The sequence below is a fragment of the Callospermophilus lateralis genome, unplaced genomic scaffold (genome assembly GCF_048772815.1).
Source record: "Callospermophilus lateralis isolate mCalLat2 unplaced genomic scaffold, mCalLat2.hap1 Scaffold_72, whole genome shotgun sequence".
Taxonomy (NCBI): Eukaryota; Metazoa; Chordata; class Mammalia; order Rodentia; family Sciuridae; genus Callospermophilus; species Callospermophilus lateralis.
The window spans coordinates 6,430,513-6,438,476 of NW_027515276.1; positions in this window are offsets into that span (position 1 = coordinate 6,430,513).

Below are 7,964 nucleotides of genomic sequence, written 5' to 3' on the forward strand. Positions count from 1 at the left end.
GATGACTGGGTCCACCTGGGCTTGAACTCTGGTGTGATTCCCCTTAGAGACTGAGTTCTGAAACTGACCTCAGAGAAGTATTGCCATGAATTGTGTTGGGATTTTAGGAGGCCACGCATGAGACTCACTCTTGGAAACTGAGATCTAGGCCCAGGGTGGTTTCCACAGAGGCCTGAGAATCTCAGCCAGGATATCACATGATTTTATTCTGAAAGACTTAGCACCCATATTTGAGAGTCAAAACACACATGGACCTCACATTGTAGATGTCAGTTGGCCTGGCTTTAGGAGACCTTTTGGCAACTGTTTGAGAAGCATTGACTGTGAGAGTTCTCCAGAGCTTTCATTGTAATGAACTTTCTCAACACTTAATGGTTCCTGAATGAATTGAAACCCACAGTGCCTCTAACTTCATCCTTGAAAAATTTCTAGATAAATACCATGAAATTTTTGAAATTCCCATGACCAGGTGGCACTGCAGAAACTTTTGATGTCCTGTTGCTGATCATGTGTATACCAGACAGTTCCTTGTTTTTGACTGGGTTTCATGAAAATGGTGTAGAACAAGAGAAGCCAGTAATTTGGAGCCTGCTGAGTAGGGGGCCTAGAGCAGTGGTGGGCAGGTGTGTGATAAAACATCATGGTGGGGCCATGTGAATCTGCCATTGGCTTCCAAATTTTTTGTGACTGATATAGTGCAGACATCAGACCCTTATATGTAAAGGCATCTTGTTAAATGGAGAGTTTTCAGGGCAATATTCAGAATCAGGTTGCTATGGTTATTGGGGCAAGCTATGTGGGATAGAAGCCTGGTTGGTGCATTCTCCTGCAGACCCTGACCCACCACACGTGACAGAACTCCCTCCAGCACTGTATCTCAGATGAACTTTTTATGTTTTGTGAAGCAAATACCAAATTCCCAGTGCAGCAGCAAGAAATACCACGAAAAGTGGAGGATGACCAAATGTTTCACAGTCCCCACTGGGAGACACTTAGCTTCCAATGGACACAGTTTAGCTACAAAGAGAGAATTGAGCACTGCTGCCTCATGTTCATTGGAATATAAGAAACCATGTCTTTTGGTTACATAGATGCAGACCCAGCTATGATGGTCTCACTACAAAGGAAGCTAAAGCTCATGACAACAACATATATTTCAAGTGCCCAACCTCAGAAGCCGTTTCCCAAGAATTCTTAGGCCAGCAGAGCTCCTTTTTGTGGAGTGTTTACCCTGTCCTTTACTTTTGGAAACTCCTCTACCACCTCCAAGGTTGTGAACTCCCGAGCATATTCCATTCCATATATGTATTCATAGATTTTCACACTTTTCTACTCTAATTGTGTTTTACTTGGGGCGTAGGTAATGTCAAGGCATTGTTCTGGATGTGAGTGGGAAGATTTTTGTGTAGCACATATTTACATACACATTGGATTCATTTTTCAATTTTCCATTTGAAATACTGAATCCCTGACACTAACCCATACCCTACTAGTCTCTGACTAATAATCCTAATATGATGGTGAAAAATAAGTCAAAAAGAGAAGAAACACAAGCAGTTCAGAGGATGCATTGTGTATAGTTGGAATTGCCTTTTGCATTATATTATGTAGGAGTTATAAGTCTAGTCAATTTTTTTGTTGAAATAGTTCTAAATGTGTTTTTAAAATTAGCAAATATGTGAATCCCTGTCTCCCTTTCTCTGTAGCCTATTCAGCACATGTATTTTTATATGCACATATAGAATTCTACCTGATATCACTCGTATACACTTGTGAGGTGGCTGAATTGGCAGATACAAATTGAGAGAAGAGTTCACTCCTCCTAAACGCTGTTGGAACTGAAAATTCAACCTATGGGTGAGCTTCCTAGTTGAAAAACATTATACATGAATCCATGTTCAGTAAAATGAACATTTTTCGATCTGTGGATTATATACATTTCATGATGAATTTCTATTGGCATATATGTTGCTACTTTTTTTTTCTTTTATTGGTTGCTCAAAACATTACAAAGCTCTTGAATATCATATTTCATACATTAGATTCAAGTGGGTTATGAACTCCCATTTTTACTCCAAATACAGATTGCAGAATCACATTAGTTACACATCCATATTTTTACATAATGCCCTATTAGTTACTGTTGTATTCTGCTACCTTTCCTATACTCTACTATCCCCACTCCCCTCTCTTCCCATCTTCTCTCTCTACAATACCTACTGTAATTCATTTCTCTCCTTGTTTATTTTCCCACAACCTCTTATATGTAATTTTGTGTAACAATAAGTGTCTCTCTCCATTACCATGCAATTTCCCTCTTCTCTCCCTTTCCCTCCCACGTCATGTTTCTGCTTAATGTTAATCTTTTCTTCATGCTCTTCCTCCCTGCTCTGTTCTTAGTTGCTCTCATTATATCAAAGAAGACATTTGGTAATTGTTTTTTAGGGATTGGCTAGATTCACTAAGCATAATCTGCTCAGTGCCATGCATTTCCCTGCAGATTCCATGATTTTGTCATTTTTTAGTGCTGCGTAATTCTCGATAGTATATAAAAGTCACTTTTTTTAATCCATTCATCTATTGAAGGGCATCTGGGTTGGTTCCACAGTGTAGCAATTGTGAATTGTGCTGCTATGAAAATCCATGTGGCAGTATCCCTGTAGTACGCTCTTTTAAGTTCTTCAGGGAATAGTCCGAGAAGGGCAATAGCTTGGTCAAATTGTGCTTCCATTCCCAGCTTTCCCAGGAATCTCCATACTGCTTTCCAAATTGGCCGCACCAGTTTCAGTCCCACCAGCAATGTACAAGAGTACCCTTTTCCCCACATCCTCGCCAGCACTTGTTGTTGTTTGACTTCATAATGGCTGCCAATCTCACTGGATTGAGATGGTATTTTAGGGTGGTTTTTATTTGCCTTTCTCATACTGCTAGAAATGGAGAGCATTTTTTTCATGTACTTGTTAATTGATTCTATGTCCTCCTCTGAGAAGCTTCTTTTCAGGTCCTTGGCCCATTGGGTTATTGGTTATCTTATTGTCTAATTTTCTAAGTTCTTTGTATACTTTGTATACTCTGGATATTAGGGCTCCATGTGAAGGGTGAGGACTAAAAATTTGTTCCCATGATGTAAGCTCCATATTTACCTCTCTTATTGTTTCTCTTTCTGAGAAAAAATAATTCAGTTTAAGTAAGTCCCATTTGTTGATTCTTATTATTAACTCTTGTTCTATGGGTGTCCTATTAAGGAATTTGGAGCCTGACCACACAATATGTAGATCGGAGCCAACCTTGTATTCTATCAGACGCAGAGACTCTGATTTGAATCTAGCTCCTTGATCCACATTGAGTTAACTTTGGTGCATGGCGAGAGGAGGGGATTCAGTTTCATTTTGTTGCATATGGATTTCCAGTTTACCCAACACCATTTGATGAAGATGCTATCCTTCCTCCATTGCAGGCCATTAGCTCCTTTATCAAATATAAGATAGTTGTAGCTTTTTGGATTAGTTTCTGTGTCCTCCATTCTGTACCATTGGTCCACACGCCTGTTTTGGTACCAGTACCATGCTGTTTTTATTATGATTGCTCTGTAATATAGTTTGAAATCTGGTATCGCTATACTGCCTGATTCACACTTCCTGCTTAGAATTGCTTTTGCTATTCTGGGTCTTTTATTTTTCCATTTGAATTTTATGATTGCTTTATCTATTTCTACAAAAAGTTTCTATGGGATTTTGATTGGCATTGCATTAAACCTATAGAGAACATTTGGTAATATCACCATTTTGATGATGTTAGTTCTGCCTATCCATGAACACGGTATATTTTTCCATCTTCTAAGATCTTATTCTATTTCTCTTTTTAGGGTTCTGTAGTTTGCATTATATAAATCTTTCACCTCTTTTGTTAGGTTTATTCCCAAGTATTTAATTATTTGAGGAAATTGGGAATGCAGTGTTTTGACTCATTTTTGTTTCAGAAGTTTTGTCGCTGATATACAGAAATGCCTTTGATTTATTCATGTTGATTTTGTATCCTGCCACATTGCTGCATTCATTTATGAGTTCTAGTAGTTTTTTCTGTAGACCCTTTTGGGTCTTCTATGTATAGAATCATGTCATCTACAAATAGTGATAATTTAAGTTCTCCTTTTCCTATTTTTATGCCTTTAATGTCTTTCATCTCTCTAATTGCTCTGGCCAGTTTTTGGAGAACTATATTGAATAGAAGTGGTAATAGAGGACATCCCTGTCTTGTTCCAGATTTTAGAGGGAATGCCTTCAATTTTTCTCCATTCAGAATGATGCTAGGCTGAGGATTAACATAGATAGCTTTTACAATGTCGAGGTAAGTTCCTGTTATCCCTAGTTTTTAAAATGTTTTGAACATAAAGAAATGCTCTACTTTGTTGAATGGTTTTTCTGCGTCTATCGAGATGATCATATGGTTCTTATCTTTAAGTCTATTGATGTTGTGAATAACATTTATTGATTTCCATATATTGAACCCTCCTTGCATCCCAGGGATGAATCCAAGTTGATCATGGTGCACGATTTTTTTGATATGCCTTTCTATCCAATTCGCCAGAATTTTAATGAGGATTTTTGCATCTAGGTTCATCAGAGATATTGGTCTGTAGTTTTCTTTCTTTGAGGTGTCTTTGTCTGGTTTCAGAATCAGGATGATGTTGGCCTCATAGAATGAATTCGGCAGAGCTCCCAGTTTTTCTATTTCCTGAATAACTTGAGAAGTATTGGTATTAATTCTTCTTTAAAGGTTTTGTAAAACTCTGCTGTATACCCATCCGGTCCTGGGCTTTTCTTGGTTGGTAGTCTTTTGATTGCTTCTTCTACTTCATCCATTGATATTGGTCTGTTTAAATTGTGTGTTTCCTCGTGACTCAGTCTGGGCAAATCATATGACTTAAGAAATTTATCGATGTCTTCACTATTTTCTATTTTATTGGAATACAGGTTTTCAAAATAATTTCTAATTTTCTTCTGTATTTATGTAGCATCTGTTGTAATATTGCCTTTTTCATCCCGTATGTTAGTAATTTGATTTCTCTCTCTTCTTCTCTTCGTTAGCATGGCTAAGGGTCGGTCTATCTTATTTATCTTTTTGAAGAACCACCTTTTAGTTTTGTTAATTTTTTCAATAGTTTCTTTTGTTTCAATTTCGCTATGATTTTAATTATTTCTTGCCTTCTGCTACATTTGCTGTTGTTTTGCTCTTCCTTTTCTAAGGCTTTGAGATGAAGTGTGAGCTCATTTATTTGTTCTTCTTTTCTATTTTGAGGAATGACCTCTAGGCGATGAATTTACCCCTTAAAACTTCTTTTCATTGTACCCCATAGAATCTGATATGTTGTGTCTGTATTTTCATTTATCTCTAAGAATTTTTTGATTTCCTCCTTTATGTCTTCTGTAACCCATTGATCATTCAGTAACATATTCATCATTTTGGATGTGATGTATGATTTTTTCTTCCTTCTTTTATCATTAGTTTCCAGTTTCATTCCATTATGATCACAAAAAATTCATGGTATTATCTCCACCCCTTTATATTTACTGAGGGTTGCCCTATGGCATAACATATGGTCTATTTTTGAGAAGGATCCATGTGCTGCTGAGAAAAAAGTATATCCACTTGATGATGGTTGATATATTCTATATATGTCAGTTAAGTCTAGGGTATTGATTGCGATATTGAGTTCTCTAGTTTCTTTTTTCAACTTTTGTTTGGAGGATCTGTCCAATGGTGAGAGAGGTGAGTTGAAGTCACCCATAATTATTGTATTGTGGTCTATTTGATTCTTGATCTTGAGGAGAATTTGTTTTATGAACATCGCAGCACCATTATTTGCTGCGTGAATATTGATAATTGTTATGTCTTGTCAGTGAATGGTTCATTTTAGCAGTATATAATGTCCTTCTTTATCCCTTTTGATTAAATTAGTCTTGAGGTCGATTTTATTCGATAGGAGGATGGCCACCCCTGCTTGCTTACGAGGACCGTGTGCATGGTATAAATTTTCCCAATCTTTCACCTTCAGCCTGTGTATGTCTTTTCCATTCAGATGTGTCCCCTGGAGGCAATATATTGTTGGATTTTTTTTTTTATTTCAAGTTACAAGCCTATGTCACTTTATTCGAGAGTTTAAGCCATTTACTTTTAGAGTTACTATTGATATATGGTTTGTACTGCCACCCATGTTTGCTTATATCTTTTTTTTAAATTAGTTTGTTTCTCCATGATTAGCTTTTCCCCCGCCCTCTGTCATTACTGAGGCACTTCTCACTCATGGTTTTCGTTGTTGATTTTCATTTCTTCCTCGTGTAGTGTTTTGCTCAAGATGCTTTGCAATGCTGGTTATCTGGCTGCAAATTCTTTTAGGTTTTGTTTATCATGAAATATTTTTATCTCGTTGTCTTACCTTAAGCTTAATTTTGCTGGATACATAATTCTTGGTTGGCATCCATTGTCTTTCAGTGTTTGAAGTACGTTGTTCCAGGATCTTCTCACTTCCAGCATCTATGATGAAAAATCCATTGTTAACCTTTTTGGTTTACCCCTGATTGTAATGATTGTAATCTGCCTCCTTTCTCTGGTAGCTTTTAATATTTTCTCTTTGTTCTGTATATTGGATATCTTCATAACAATGTGTCTTGGCATTGGTCTACTGTGATTTTGTGTGCTCGATGTCCTGTAAGCATCTACAATTTGTTTATCCGTTTCCATTTTTATTTCTGGAAAGTTTTCTGTAATTATTTCATTCAGCAGGTTTCTCATTCCCTTGGTTTGAATCTCTGTACCTTCCTCTATCCATATGACTCATTAGTTTTTTTTTTTTTTAATGTTATCCCATATCTCTTGAATGTTTTCTCATAATTTTTTACAGCATTTCTTTGTTGGCTAGACTTTTTTCAAGATGATATATTTTGTCTTCATTCTGTCTTCTACTTGCTCTACACTGTTAGTGATACTCTCAATTGAATTTTTAATTTGGTTTATCATTTCCTTGATTTCTAGAATTATTGTTTGATTTTTCTAATAATCTCTATCTCCTGATAAAGATGCTTAATTTCTTATTTTATCTGTTTATGTAATTTATTTTCAATGCGTTCTATCACTGTTTGTTTTTGCTGTCTCGTATCCTCTTTAAGGTTCCATTCCATCTGTCTAAGGTATTCCTTGAGTTCTTTATATGACCATTTTTTCTGATGACTCTAGGTGCTCTTGAATATTTAGGCTGTCCTTCATTGTTTGTACTCCTTTTCTTCCTTGCTTTTTTATGCTTCTCATATTACTTCTCGTTCTGTTTGACTACTGAGTTACTGCTTACTCTTATAAATTTATTTGATGCTTGGGAGGAAAGATATTAGAAGGGAAGGGAGAAGTCACTAAATAGAATGAGAGTAGGCAGGTAGAATTCAAGTAAGGGGGAATAAAAAAATTGAAATGAAATGAAAAGACAAAAAAAAATAGAAAATAAAGAAAGAAAATTTTAAGTAATAATGATGATTAAAAAATTGAAAATTAAAATTTAAAATAATAATATTAATAATAATAATAATAAAATAAAAGAAATTAAAAAAATAAAAACATTTTAAAAAGTTAAAGAACAACAACAACAAAAATGAAAATGAAAGAAAAAGAAAAAAATACAAATAAAAAAATAGTAATAATACATGCAGTCCTAGAGTTCAATTAACTTCTCTTCCAGTAGGTGGAGCTGTGCGCACTGGGCCAAGCTTCTCCTCTCAATAAGTGGGAACCAATCACTGTGCAGCAGCTCTTCCTCCCAGACTGGGCGGGTCTCCAACCCTGAGTGCCTAGGGCCTTCTCTTCTGCTTCCTCAAGCCAGGCCCCACTCACCTGTGACGCTCACCACAATACTGGTTACAAGCCAGGCCTCTGCTCCTGGTAGCCCTGTTTCCATGAACGCCTGGGCACACTCTCCT